This window comes from Falco peregrinus, chromosome 9, assembly GCF_023634155.1.
Source record: "Falco peregrinus isolate bFalPer1 chromosome 9, bFalPer1.pri, whole genome shotgun sequence".
Classification (NCBI taxonomy): domain Eukaryota; kingdom Metazoa; phylum Chordata; class Aves; order Falconiformes; family Falconidae; genus Falco; species Falco peregrinus.
This window is the reverse complement of record NC_073729.1, coordinates 34,182,095-34,197,269: the sequence shown is the minus strand read 5'-3', so window position 1 is coordinate 34,197,269 and position 15,175 is coordinate 34,182,095. Positions and strand designations below refer to the sequence as shown.

Sequence of the window (15,175 nt, the reverse complement as noted above, 5' to 3'; positions counted from 1 at the left end):
GCTCCAGCAGGAGTAAGCTGATGTATCTGCACCTGCATGAAACAGTCTTGAGATCTCACCCATCCACCACAAATTAAGCAATAACGCTGTAAGAAGGTGATAGGTCATAAACTCAAACCTTTGATGCTATCAAGCACACTCATTCCTACTCCAATATTCAACAGAAGCTTTTGGAAAGGTGAGATAATGACTTGGGAATTGCAGCTGGCCTAAGCACGGCACGGTGAAATCTCTACCAGTACTAGCTGAGAGCATGACACATTTAAACCAGATCAACAGCATATTTATTTTATTATAATCTTGTAATAACAACAATGACCTCGGTGCAGGGTCTTTTGTGAGCACTAGAGGTTAGCTGGGGTTAACGGTCCCCAGGATGCTGCTCTCTCAAAGGCGGTGATGCAGATGTGGAGCCTTTTAAAAAGATTTGTTACTGGCTGCTGAAGTCTCCATGTCACAGCACCATAAGATCTAGGTATGTTTTTTAACAAGCCAGTTCTGGCCCTCCAGCACCCCATGCATTGCCTCCCAGCCAAAACTGCTTGCTTCTGGTATTTTTAGCAGCGCGTCTCTTCTCATTGCAAGTTTGCTTCCTCTGCAGTTTTGTAGCATGTTGCCTTCCATGCTGGTAGGGCCAACATAAGGGGAAGTAGGTGGGGAAATGCCACTCCTGTTCCTCTGCCAAAAGCAGAGGAGAACTCTGCTTTCTATCTTTAGCTTGGGGGAAGCAGCATTCCCTCCTGCTTCCCTTTCCTGCGCTGCTGTGGCGAGGGCTCCCCGGTGGTTCGGTCCGTTTCAGCTGGATGAAGGGAGGAGCCGGTGGCTGTTAGTCAGCTTGAAGACACTCAGTGCTTTTCCTTCTGCATGCCTGCCCTTGCACTGCTGAGTCTCAGGGCTTTTGCACCGCAGTGCCTGTAAAAAGAATCAGGCCAAGGGAAGTGTGCATAAACTTCAGACTTAAATTAAAAAAATCTGCCTTTGCAGAATGATTAAAAACAAGAGACCATTTAAAAAGCGTTCCCAGGATTCTGAAAGCATCAAGAACATTTTGGCGCCTCTGCTGTCCATAGTATCATGGTGTATTTCCTGAGTCCACTACGTGATGGCTTAGCTCCTGGCTAGATAATTAGCAGACAAATATCCCATAATGCAGAAACATCAAGTCATTATCAGACCCTGGAAGAAAAAAGTAAAATCAAACTAAATACAAAATAAAGCAATATCCTACAAACAAGTGATCTGCCTGTTACCATCCTTCTGCTGGAGGCATCTCCATTAAGTTCCAGTGACAGCAGATGAAAGGCAGGATGCAGAGAGGCCTCTAGGAAGACTTCATTGAGCCTGTGCTAAAGTTGCTTTGAACTACAATTACAAAGTCAATTAGAGAGTCATTTCAGCACTAATGAAACAATGAATGATTGATACTTAATGGTCTTAGCAGGCAACCTAGCCCCGTAAATACAGCTGAACAAAAAAAAGCAATTCCAAGTTGCAAGAAGTCAAAAATTTAGGGGAGTTGTTTATCTATAGATGTATGGGAACGCATGTACATCTTTCAAAATCCAAGCACTTCAGTTTAGGATTGCAAATGAATATCTTTGATGGGAGGTGAGCTCATACTCCCAGCCGTTTCTGTGTAACCCATCATGTGCTCAGGTTGGCAAATCTGGCACCAGATCCCAGGCTGGATTTGAAGCACTTCCCTGCGCAGATCAGGTGTCAGGTGGTCATTTCGCCTCTTTTCCAGGTAGCAATGTGCTTTGTGCAGGCGTAGGGGTGTAGGAAACATAAACCCAGGTGTATTATATATATTACAGATTTATAGACATCTATATGTGTATGTATTTATAAAGAAACATAACATTCTAGATGCCTCTGCCTTGAAGAGGTGGTAGGTCAATGCATTTCTCTGTTCGCTTTCCTGTGGCTTCTGTTGCTCTCCCTGGGTTTAAAAGCAATACTGATGTTACCCTCTCTGCAGCAGGAGGAGAATCCTGGGTGTGTGTAGGTGTGTGTGTGTTCAGACTAAATCCAGCTGCTGAGTTAGTGGTTTCTCAGCTTTGTCCAAACAGAAAATCTCAAATTTCAGTCCTCAGAGAAGACAAGTTTTCCCTTTGCTATGGCACAGCGGTGCGGAGCTGGGTGCTGCGGGGCACCCCAGGGTGAGCGAAGGCTGGTGCCCAGAGCTGATGCAACACAGAAGAATTAAAACAGCTGTAGGGAAAGTGTGCAGCACTAACCCTCTGAGCAAAAACTCTCCAGTGTGTGCTGTCCACACACAGATCCAGTTTAAAACTCCATGCTAGAGCAGAGCTGCTTGTGCGTTACAGTTGTCAGAGAGGTTTGATTAACAAAAGGAATTCCCTCAGTTTTCCTGTAATCCTAGCAAAATCTGATTGCAGCAAGGAAACCTTTCTTTGCAAGGAAGATGAAAGTTCTGGGATCTCCTTTCATTTCCAGTGAAAAATGCCGAAGATGCATTCATGGTGGCAGTTGCATCACTGTAAATGCAGGATGACTCCACCGGACAGGGTAAAGCTCTTACTTCTCACGCAGCCTGGGCTGGGCTCAACTTGTCCATGCAGCTTCTCCAGCATTTTTCTCTGCCAGTGGTTGCATGAAGATGCCAGGATCAGAGGCTGTTACCTGTGGCCCTGGATGCACACACAGTCACTGTCTGAAAGAGTTTGACCTACTCGTTTTAACCACACTTTATACTTCCCATCTAAAGATTTCAGTGTGCTTTAAAGGTACGTTCATGGTTCCTAACCACCTGTGAGGCCACTGCTTTCTTGAGGTCTTGGGTTCAGAAAAGTGACATGTCTGTGATCTGTGTGGGTACCATCACTGCCCACCCTGTGCTGTCTCCATCACTCCTGTGTCCTGTATCTCATTCCTCTGTGCAATTACGTGGAAAAGTGCAATTTAACTGCAAAAAATAACAGTGCATAGAGTGATTGGCCAGATTGAAACATTTACTTAAGGCCATTTTCTTATAGCATCCTTTCACTCGCCACAAGACCTTTTTTTGTTTTAATCCAGGCATATGAGGGCTGCATCTTACAGATGTTACAGGCTTAAGCTGCCCTGAGAACACATCACCTTCCTTTCTCCCGGGACCCATAAGCCGGGTTTTTCTCATAATGCGTTTGGTCTGTCTCTAGACAGGCTGCTGTAAAATGATTGCTGAACCCATCTCCAGTTCACTCCTGCTAATTAAACACCTCTGGTTCAGTGCTTGCTTGCTCTTTTTTTTTTTTTTCTTTTCTTTTTTTTTTCTTTTTTGGTTAGTTCCAGGAGGATATTATTTTTAGCTCCGGAGGGTTAAAGGGGAAGGGAATTGTGCCAGAATCAGGTTGTTAGGGGACGGGGAGAGAGGAAAAAATGCTGGGAGTGGGGGGAGATCTGCAATGATTAAAATTCCATCTAATAATAAGACAGAAAGCTCTGGTGCATGGGCCCAGCCTAAATTAAGCTCCTGAATTAGAAGTGCTTTCCAAAATTCCTCTCTAGACAATTTAATTAGGCGACAGGTATTTCCGGAGTCACACGGTGGTTCCACTTGGCAGTAAATAAAGACTCCAAGAATTTTTACCCTAGAATCCAATGAAGAAAACAAAACAAAACCTTCAGCAGGAGACAGAGCGGCTGTTGTGAAATTGGCCCGGCTCCGCGCACGGCGGGCATGCTCTGCCTGCTCTGCCTGCAGCCGTCTGCCCCCTCTCTCCCCGTCTCACCCCCTGCCCGACACGGGTAATAAATGGTGTACCAGCACAATCCCGATTAGGGGGCCAGGAGGTTAATCTCTAGGTCGCTATCTGATAAAGTCCATATCCAGGCCCTGTACTCCGCAGCCTATTCATAACGTTGGGGCTTACTATTATTTAGTGTCGCTGCTGGATTGAGGTGTGCGGTCTGCAGTCCTGGCACAAACGATGCGATCCATCTCAGTCAGCTTTGCTCTTTTCTTGCACTGTGCATCCCCTCACCCCCCTCCCGCCCTGGTGCAGTGATTAAGGATGCAGGATCCCCAGCCCCTCACTGACAATGCTGAGCATGAGGAGGGGGGATGTTGTCATGTTAGACAGCCTGAAGGAGGGGAGAAAGGGGGACTTGAACCAAGAGAAAGCCCTTTTGCTTCCCCAAACAAACAAACCCTTTATTCCTCATATATAATTAATAAATAATATTTTGTTTAAAATAAATTATTTCCTTTCATGGTGTAAATGATCTTTGTAACCCATGAAAGCAAGACTTATAACTCTCCCTCCAAAACATCTACCCAGACATTGCCATGCTGCAGATGCATCATGACACAGCAAAGGAGATGCATGACTTTAACCTGAAGGGTATCACTGGTTTTATTTCAGACACAAGGACAAGTAAAACAATGTAAGCCGTGTACTGATAGGCAAAATGGGAATTTCCAGAATTCCCAGAAAATATTCCTTCCAGCCACACTGATTTTTGTCATCGTCTTCTTTCTGCCAGCTGGTCTAGTACTAATTCTTCCTTAATTCCACTCCCAAACATTAGATGCTGCCTTAACCTTGTCTTGGAAACACTGCATGTGTGAAAATTTTCTTTAGATTTTCTTGGGATGAAAAAGAAAAAAATTAAAAACAAGAGTTATCAACAGTGTCCAAGTCGTAGGCACCCAGCTCCCATGGAATATCAGTCTGTGTGACATCATTAAGTGACTTCAGAAGTCCCAGCTGGAGAGCAATGCCTTCACCGGTAGCTTTTCCAATATCGAGGGCTGGGTGGACAGACAGGCTAAGCTACCCTAAATTCAAATTAAGCACCCAGAATGAATGAGAATTTGGAAAATACTTAAGGATTTTTAGTGTATGAGAGTCAACTCAATGCTCATGGGAAGACTGCTTGTGTCTTCTGTGGATGTTCTAACCTTTAGCAAACATGGTCTCTAGTACCTACCAGCTATTGCCAGGAAGAATTGCCTAATGCTTCAGGAAATGGCATGGGTTTGCATTCCTTCAGCCAGGCATCCTGGCCTCTGAGCATCCTCCACATTCCCTCTTGAGTGGGTGTCTGAGTGTCCAGGTTAGGAGGATGTTGGGATAAAGCATCACATTTTGCACCAGGCTGGAAGAATGGAGGGTGTTTAAATTCATTCTTGTTCATAGAGAACTTTGAAATTATTCAGATATATCTGTGTTCTGATTTAACATATGTAATGATTTCATTTAAATCTGAAGGGATTCTTCTAGTTACAAGAGTTGTTACCCCATGTTAATTAAATATCCATCGATTTCTAAAACAAAGGAAAACACTCGTGCTTATTGAGATTTTTACTGTGATAGTCAATATAACATAGATCTATTCTATGGTTTAATCCTCTGCAAATTTGCATTTAATAAAGGACAGCTAATATATAGCAAAATATTAATTAAGAAAATGTAATCAGATGGCAAAAGAATCATTTGAAATGGCAAAAAGGTGAATTGATGGTTAGTTTAAAATCAGACTGGACAAAGCTCTCGCCGCTGAATTCAAATGCTCTTTGATTGAGCAGTTCCAGTTCCATGTGTCTGTGCAGAAAACCACTTTGTGCTGCTAGTGGGGTGCTGTGGGGACCCTGATAGATGGTGCTGCTATGGGATGAAGCTTATTTTGTGGTGATAGAACAAGCTGCAGCTTGGCCCCTAGTCCTCCCAGTGCTTTGTATGCGGGTAGTTCATCTGTCACATTAAGGGGGTCTCTACCCCAAGTCTGATAGCCAAGAACAATCATTCTTATTGAACTTGATTTTCTTCTGTAAGTCTGCCCTGCAGAAATTAATGTATGTAGGCTTTCTCTGAGGCCTTTTGTGCATCCAAAACTAATATCAAATTAGAGGTTAATTGTAAAATAACATTAGGAACATCAAGTCCTTTTCATGTGATAGAGATTTTTTTCCTCTTTGGCCAATACATAATTGGAAATACTAAAAAAAGAAATTTATTTTTAATCTAACTTGTTTTTTATTTATTCCACAAGGGAAACATTGAGTTCTCATGTATTTATACAGCTAAGACCTTTTAAAGTACTATTTGGAACAATTACTAAGTCTAAGAGTCAAGGCTGGAAAGCATTAGCCCAGAAACTCTGTTTAATATGGACTTGATGATATGTGCTATAAAATCATTGCCTGTAAAAAAAAAAAAAAAAAAAAAAAAAAAAAAGAAAAGAAGAAAAAAACCCTCTCAGCGTTCACTTATTACCTGAATTACATCTTCACTTCCCCCATATTCACCATATGCACTGCTCTTCCTCCAAGTGTTGGGTTTCCCATGGTGCTGCCAATCTGGAAAGCAAAATTTTAAGGCATGTAAAAAACAATGAATCCTGCCCATTAATTGTTTATTTTTTTCATTTGGTTCTTGCCTAGCACGACATCTTCCATCTGAGAAAGCCATTAGCACTGGGAAGACGGGCACTGAATAAGCGTTTTGCTGGAAATGGGACATGTTTGCTTTCTTTGGAAGGCAAAAGTAGTGGAAGAAATAGAATTTGACAATAGGGTGAAACTGCAAAAAAATAAGGGTGGGAGGTGGACTTATAAAAGCAAGCACGTGTTTCTTGCCATAAAGACTTCCACTTGGATTTTCATGCATAAGCACACCCCTACTTCTTAACAGCTGTTTTGAAATAACTCTGTGCTGGTAATAATGCTATGGATTCACAGTCTCTGAGCTTTTTTCCATATGACTCTATCATATTGTTTGTGTTGCTAAATTTAGCTTTAATGTAAAGTTAGGAACAGTCCTGCAGTGAGCAGAAGGCCCCAGAGGCTCTCGTGTGCAGGCAGGTGATGTGCGGCTTGTCCTGCACAGCCCTGCCAGAGCCCCTCAGCCTTTCTCTTCCATGCTTTTCCCAATATTTCAACTTAATCCTGGTCCCGTATTTCAGATTAGGCCAGAATCACATCTGCTTAGACCTTGGTGATGCTGCAAAAGATGAAACAACACTGCAGACTTCATTCAGATACAGGTTTGATTTGCATCATCTGTACTCATGCTCCTTCCCGGCACTGTGCTATGCAAATATTTGAGGCAATCTACCTTCACTTGCACAGAACCTGGAAACGATGAACTTCAAGTGGCTGCATTCAAAAGTCACTCGGGTTACCCTCTTTTTGGCAGAGCCTCAGGAGACGAAAGCCTGGAATAAATTGCCTTTCAGTCAGGGCCTGGGCAAGGAGGATTTGGGGACCTTTTTCTTATATTGTGTCCAGTCCCAAAAACAGTACTGAAAGGAAGCTCATGAGATTGTCCAGACTGGTCACAAAGAGAGATTAATTCAGTGGGTGTCTTTCCCTACAGATGGGAATTTAACATGTTTGTAACAGTCCCCAGCACTGGAGATGCAGCACCTAAACATTTCCATGTGCTGCAGGACAGGGTTGCCCCATCCCTCCCGTGACCTCAGGTGGACACTCATGTCTGACTTTTTGGAACTGGACACAGACTGTGGGCACAGCCCTGGGGGAATGGGTGGGGTGTAAAATTCCTCAGCTCAGGATGAGCGCTGAGATGACACTTTGTCTCAGTCTCTCCTTCAGTCACAATTTTTGTGTTCATATTATTTTTTTTTCCACCAGGAGGTAAAAAATTTACTGTTGGCTTATAATAACAGCAAAGCAGAATCCTTTCCACTGCAGCTGAGAACATGCTGGTCAGACAGCACAAAGGTAAATCCAAGATTTTGCCATACCCTGTGTGTTCCTTCGCTTATGCTCAGTTTCCATTCTCCATTTATTAAAGATTCAGAACTAGTTAGGACATGCACAGATAAAAGGGGCTTTCTGGCTCTCTGGTATAAGTCTCTGTCTGAGATAGGCAAGCAAAGAAAGTTAAATATAACCTTTGCACCCAGCCAGCGAATCTCAGGAGGGCTGATTTTTCTTCTAGGATGCGCCAAGTTTAAAACTCCCCTAACCTGTTTATCAGATCCTACTCCCTTAGTATCCATAGCCCTGGTGTATTCTGATTTTCCTCCTGACTCACAAGATCTATAGCTGTCACTTGGAGAGGAGAAATGATGCTGTGTGATCCATGTGACCAAGTCATTAGCTAAATCAGACTGTATTTTGAATACTGAACAGCGTGTCCTCCCACAGAATTGTTTATAATCAGTCAATATTATTTATTTTTAAAAGGGCAAAAGATGCCATTCAGTAAATTTGAATAAGAAATAGATTTGGAGAAACTGTAATCAGCCCATGAACATTTTGCAAGCAAAGAAAAAAAAAAAGAAACGGGCTAAATTAATTGATTAAAATTTTTGCCGCAAGTGCCTCTCTCTTTCTGACCCTCTTCAGTCCCTTCAGTATTTTGGCAGCATACCTCAAACCTAACCTGGATCAAACTCTGCCATCCCAACCAGAGCTCTTTCTTTAGTGGGGATTGCCAGTCATACTCCATTAGGTGATGGGTTTGCATTGTCGGCCAATGATCATTAAGGGAGCAGGCTGATAACATAAATCTCATTTTCACTTGCAAACAAAGTCAGGTCTTTAGGTGCAATAGAAACTGATGGATTTGCTCTTTGCCTTGCTTTTTTTTGGCTTCCCACCCCCCAGGCAGCGATACAGATTTCAGGAAGGTGTTTACCACACACAGTAAGTCTCTAGATTTCCACCTACTGAAGAAGGTGCAAGTAACATCTGATCAGCTGTAGCTTCACATCCAGGGATGACCCTGCTACACAGGGAGACTCTTGAGGATAATAACAGATGGGGGCTTCCAACTGAACCAGAATAGCACTAAAGGTTGGAAGACTTGTTGATCTCAGCATGGAACCTCCCACACTGCAAAGCATTCACCAAGATGCTCACCAGACTGAAGCGTACGTGCCAGAGGCCTCATCCACTGAAATAGCTTCCTGATCCTTCCATGCTTTTGAACTCAGCTTAACTGCCAGGAATCCCCAGGAAGGAAGGAAGGAAGGAAAGAAGAATATCCTCTTGCTCCTCCATACCCCCTCATATTACAACTCAGCTCTCTGCTTTGATGCTTTGCTCTAAGAAATCCTTGGCCCGCAGCTAAAAGGTATCAGGAGGCAGTCATGGCAATCATGGCACTCGTTCTCCTTTTCAGCTCTGCTGGATGAGGAGGTTCTGGAGCTTTCTGATTCCTGCCTCCTGAGACTGGAAGCTAAAATTTCCAGTATCAGAGTACCTGGCCACTGCAGCAAGGAGCTGAACTGTGCAAAAGCCAGTGCTAGCACAGCAGTCTGTGCTCATGCCACCTTCTTTGGTCCATAGACCCTAAGGACTCAGCACACGTGCGAACGGACTTTGCATAACTGCCTATTGGATGGTGGAGGTAGGAGGAACTGTGTGGAGAAAAAGATTAAAAAGAAAATGTTGAAAGGAGTATGATGCTGGCGTTTTATGACCCCAACATCTGCACGCAAAGCGCAGCAGCAACATTGCTATAAAGTGAAGGAACAAAGCAACATCTGGCATGGCTTATACCCAGGGTGGAGGGAAGCTGCTGGGGAAGGTGGAGAGAGGAGGGTAAATCCAGAACTTCAAATGCAAAATGAAGAATGAGGCTGGTTCACGCAGACAGGGTGCACTGTAACTGCTTTCTACTTACCTCCTGCTCTCCGTGGTGCGCAGGGAAGAGAGCAGCAGTGAGCCTGCCGTAATCTGCAGGGGTGGTTTGATTTGGTTCATTGAGCTGGAGAACCTCAGAAAGAGTGAATTATGGGCAGTTTTGTGTAAACCACTTCAGGTGAAGAAGGAGGCAGTTGTGATTGATGCCAAGAACTTACTGAGCTGAGGTGAAAAGTGTATGCCTATTCCAATGTAGCGTGACATATAAGCCCTTCCAGTTACAAGGTGCTACCTAGCATAACCCTAACACAAGGGTTGCCTTTTCGGAACGCTAACCTGTGATGATGAAGGTTTCAGCCTGATGTAAAGTCTTATACTTGAATTTTTCATTCTTTTTTCCAGCAGGGCTCTGTTCCTCATTCTTAGGATGCAAATATTGGTAAAAAAACTGTAGTCTATCTTCATCTTGGTGCAGGTTTGGCGTTTGGTGCAAAAGACTGTTCAGCAAGACTTTTCCACATTATGCTTCCTCCAAAACCATCTACACCTACCACCAAGCACGTGAGCAGTCCCACTGGCCGGTACAGCTGTGCTTTCCAGGTCCTTCCCCAGCTCCTGAGCTACAGGCAGAGGTAGGTCACCCTTCAGCCAGGACAACACTCAAGCGTTCCCAGTAGTACTCTTCCACGGGGAAGAAAACTAACAGAGTTTGGTGGAGAAAACAACATGCCCAGAAAAGGAACCTGCCCTTTTCTTTACAAGCAAGCTGTAGATTTGTTTCATCAGCGTAACACAAAAACAGCTGACATTGAGAATTTAGATACCCAGACCAAGGGGCAGAGGATACTAGTGCAGAGGAGGAAGGGTTCGCAGAGGCAGAGCTGTAAGCTACATTAGCAGAGCATGCTGCAACATATACTTTCTTCCTATCGGGTTACTGTTTCCCAAATAGTAAGTTTTCCTTCTAGCATGTCATTTGAAATCTGAAGACTGTAATATGGAAGGTTACAAAAGAGTATAGAGAAAAATATAGAACTACCTCATGGGCATCCCTACACAAGGCATTCTAGTTAACTGTGATTAGGTAACGAATTCAGTGTGGTATATGCTGAATTCTCAATTTTACAGACTTCTGTTAACCCATGGGAGAGACAAATGTCTCAACACGCTTTAGCAATGAATCTGAAAGATGAAATTCAGCTCCAGCCTGGAGTGCAGAAGTCAAATTCCCTTGGATGTCAAGCCTCCTCTGCAGATGCAGCTTCTAGCACCACTTTCAGACATACCTAAAAAAACCCCAAATGATTTAAACAATTAGATATTTCTCCCTCTTGAACAAAACTTGCTTTGTCTTTGATGCAAATAGAGATTCACTTCCTCAAGTGTGCTGTGTTTACACTTTTAATGACAATAACTCAGCTTTCACAAGACACTGATTCACAAGCCTGGCTCAGTGGTCTCCTAAATAAATGCCTAACATGCCTGGGAATTATAATTCTTCCATCAACTTCCCAGTATAAACTGGGAGAAGCACAGTTATAAAACAAGCAACCTGTCATCGTGTTATTTTCTGACAGGTAACATTTCTTATGACAACTGGTAGAATTTTTAGTCTTTCTTTGAATTGTTATTACAATATAAATATCTGACCAATGATATCACATATTGTTTATTGATCTGAAAGCATATGGGTGTTTTAGAGACATACTGAACTATATTTGCCCATGTAGCAGTGATAGGCAACATAACGAGGTTTTTTTCTGTAAGTCTTTTTGTTCAAGCTTCTTCCACTTTCATTTTGCCACTTTCCTGTTTATTTCTTTTGTAGATATAAATGCAGTTGGCATTGGCCAAGCTCTCCTCATGGTGATGTACAGAACAATCAAGTCACATTTATTCCTGACAGGACTGAACCAGTAGGCAGAAAGAAGCTTCATCTCTGTTCGTTTGAGGATGTTATCCCAGGGAAGGCAGTTCTAGATTGCAGAGAAATTTGCTTTGGGGTAAGTAAGTCGATAAACAAAATTGGGTTCTGTTGCTTCTCCAGACCTTTTTTTGTCCCTTATGCTTGCCTCACTGATACTCAAATATTAATTTTCACTGTGTTGATGGCCAGGGTGTCTGCCACTCCTATCAGTCATGAAGACTTGTGCACCCGCACAAGCAATACTGTAACAGCAAAGCCTTTGAGTACAGAATATTAAAACATGGATTTTCACTCCTTTACAAAGGCAGCTATAGTAATCATGCACAAAATTAAGCATGTCATAAATTAAGACGGCTATTGGATATCAATGCCTCTTTTAAAAGTGTATCTGTCCCCAAAAGGGGAAAATCTACTTATTTGATCTCGTGATATTTCCATTGTATTCTGTAGAGCAGCGCTGGTGGAATTCATGCATATGATTAAAATCAGCTTCAGTGGCAAAGTATTTAATATAAGTAGTGTTTCTAAAACAAGAATTGTCCTTAAGGAAAGAAAGAAAAAAGCCCAAAACATTCTACCATAACAATCAAGGTAAAAGAACTTTTCTTTATATTTAATCCAGAGATTTTGAATACGTGAATGTGTGAACGGATGACAAAAGCCCCTCACAGATTAATCAACGCTAGAGGTCATGCCAGAAGTTATTGGAAAGGTAATTTTTTCTAGAGATGTAATATGGTTTTGAATTTGACCTATGGCTTCTCAGTTGTTACCCATGACCCCAAATAATCCAACTTCAGCTTCTTGAAGGCTATTAGGAGTTGAAGGTCGTGCCATATGCTTCCACATTTCCAAGGTAAAGTGTTAGGCCAAATTATAGGCCACTCGGAAAATCTGTAGAAAATAACCGGGTGAACAAAACATTTCTTTATGTTTCCCATCTAATAGGATGTGATTTAAGATTAACCTGTGGTTGAACAAGCCTCTAGCAGATTCTGCTCCCTTATTTTTTGCTGAAGAGAAGGAAGAGATTATAATTAGCTACTAAATATTATAATTTTTAAAAGTCAGATTTTTTTTATTAAAGAAAAGCTTTTTTACCACTAAAAAACCTATGACCTTTGCTCATACAAATGCTCAGATTCTTGTATTTTTCCTGTTATTTAGGAAAAAGGTGTGAGATTCACTTTTTCCAAACTTTGACTGTCGATACCTAAACTGCAAATGTCTGAACACCTCCATAGGAGCTGGTCGTGTACCTTCTCCTACGGATTATGGAGAATAGTCAACAGTTTCAAAGCACAATTCATCACATCTTGATTGCTTGGCAAAAAATGGTCATTAATCATGATCTAGAAACCCCTGCTTCCCTCCATTGACTCAACCATAAATGAATCGGGGTGACTGGATCATACACAGTTGTCCGCACTGGAGTTGTCTGGAGCCAGGTGACATGAATCCCTCCCTGGGTTTCTAAAGAGATCCATGCCAAAGACACATCTCTTCTCCAGAGGAAGCTAATTCAAAGTTTGGTGAAATTCATAATTCCCTCAGCTTCTGAGGGAAGTCTGTGACAGGAAGATTGTTGATTGCTTGCTTGCTTTCTCTCCTCTCTTAAATGTATATATTGTGGCTCTCTTCAGCAATTTATTAGTGAAGACGTTAGCCTCTTCTGAGCATTTGCTGCCTTGGTGATCTAATAATTTACATAATAATTTCCTTTCTAAAGAACACTGAAGAATATCTGCCTTGAATGGTCATGGCAAATTGCAGGAGTTGGCAATGGGACTTTCAAGCTTGTAGTTCTGAAGATCCTTGTTGCAAATCTGCATCCACTAGAGCTGAGGCCAGGTGGGTCAGGCAGGAGCCGTACTGTGTCACACTCCAGTTCCTTGTTGTTGTGAACCCAGAGTGATTCCATGAGCAGAACATCCACCAGCAGTTACTTCGGTGTGCCCGAGGGCCCGATTTAGCATCTATGTAAGCACAAGTATTTGCTGTTTTTCAAGTAAGTTTCAACTAGGTGAGACTGGACCATCTTGTTGGGAGTGACTGAAGCACAGAAAAATAATCAGGACCTTCAAAACGGACTTAACAATTTAGTATACAGTTAAACAAAAAGTTGGAAAACTAAAATGTCTTTTCTAAAAGCAACATTCCCCAGAAGGTCTCAGAAATACATGCATTCAAAATTGCTACGTTTTCAAAATCTTAAACATTATAGCCTTTGAATGCTGCTTTCTGTTCACTGGGATTTATCAAAACAGTTCCATTTCTTCCACATTCTCCATTCATTTAACTCCTCTTATCCCACTTCCCAAAAGCCCAGATACTCAGTTTAACAAAAGCAACTATTACTTCCATCTATTTCTCCTCCAGGCAAGACCCTTCAACTACACCGCTCTTTGTGCAACTCCACTGTTGGTAACCAAGAATGCACACGAGGTGAAACTGTGCCTGTCCTTCCATGTGACTTCTGACAAACTGAGACAAGTGAAGGGAGATGTGAAACTTTAAGGAAAGGGGAAAATGGGAGTCAGTTCAAATGCTGAATGAGTGGGTCATGTTGCCTCATTCTTGCTCATTTGTTACCATCTGATGACTCAGCATCACAAGGGGAATAGTGACTCTGCAATTCTTGTAAACCCTGTGTAATAATTCCTTCCACATATCAAAAGGTGGTAGTGGGGGGTTCTTCTAAAACAGCTAAAACTAGTTTGACATGTAACTTTACATCCTGCTTACATGTTGTGCACAGTTTGTGGTTTTCTCCTACAATGTGGAATGCTAGAATATACCAAAATGTGGACATCTTTTTTTCTGGATGCAAAAACAAAAAAAACATGCAAAAATTAATTCTTTACCTCAAAGATTTTGCACTGTAAGACGGACAAATGCAACAAGCCACACCATGCTGAGGAATAGCTTTGTGTTGTGTTGCTAGAAGCTTTTTTTTTCCATAGAGAAAAACTGAACACTGCTGGGGAAGTCAAGCCAGTTAAAATATATGGTGCAGATCTCACATGATGACTGTGACGGTTTCTTGTAACTCTTGCTAGCACAGAGAGCACAGTCAGCAGAAATGGTGTACAAACAGAATACCCTTACCCTCAGCTTTGAAGCTGAACAACCTCTGAAATGCATTACTCTTTGTGCCTTATGAAAACTTCTTTTATTCTAATACTAGTTTTTATCATTTCTATCAATATGGTCTGTAAGATGTGTCTGATACAGAGCTTGGAAAAGTTGCAGGCTTCCATTGGGAGGCAGCTTGGAGTATGTGCTTCTGCACATGCATCGTGGGCAATGCTGCTATCGAACAACATATCCCTGCAGAGACGTTTTCAAGTCATTTGAAGCCCAAAAGTTCAATAACAGGAGATCCCCTAAAGCAGATGCAAGTAATGTACTGTAAGCTGTTCCATCAGCTCCTGAAACTTATTTTTTTTTATTACAGCCTGCTTCTCTCTGAAGGACTTGGCATTTCTCTGTGTAAAATTCTTTCTTTCACACACACCATATGAACTCCCACAGGAACATACGTCTGTTCTCGTCTAAGACACATTCTTCTCCTGTGGGCTTCTGACCCACCAAACTAGGAAACTAAAGGTGGTCCTTTCATAGAAGGATAATACATCTGAGCTAATATGTTTTTGAGCAAAAAAGAGGATAAGTGGGAACTT

General features: G+C 42.2%; 1 long non-coding RNA gene across 1 annotated transcript; it reads left to right on the top strand.

Moving 5' to 3' along the window:
* The first annotated feature begins 11,407 nt into the window (after positions 1-11,407).
* On the top strand, positions 11,408-14,355 carry LOC114011705 (uncharacterized). Its single transcript, XR_003553747.2, has 3 exons — positions 11,408-11,568; positions 12,115-12,204; positions 13,872-14,355. It is a non-coding gene; the product is annotated as an uncharacterized LOC114011705 (long non-coding RNA).
* The last annotated feature ends 820 nt before the right edge of the window (positions 14,356-15,175 follow it).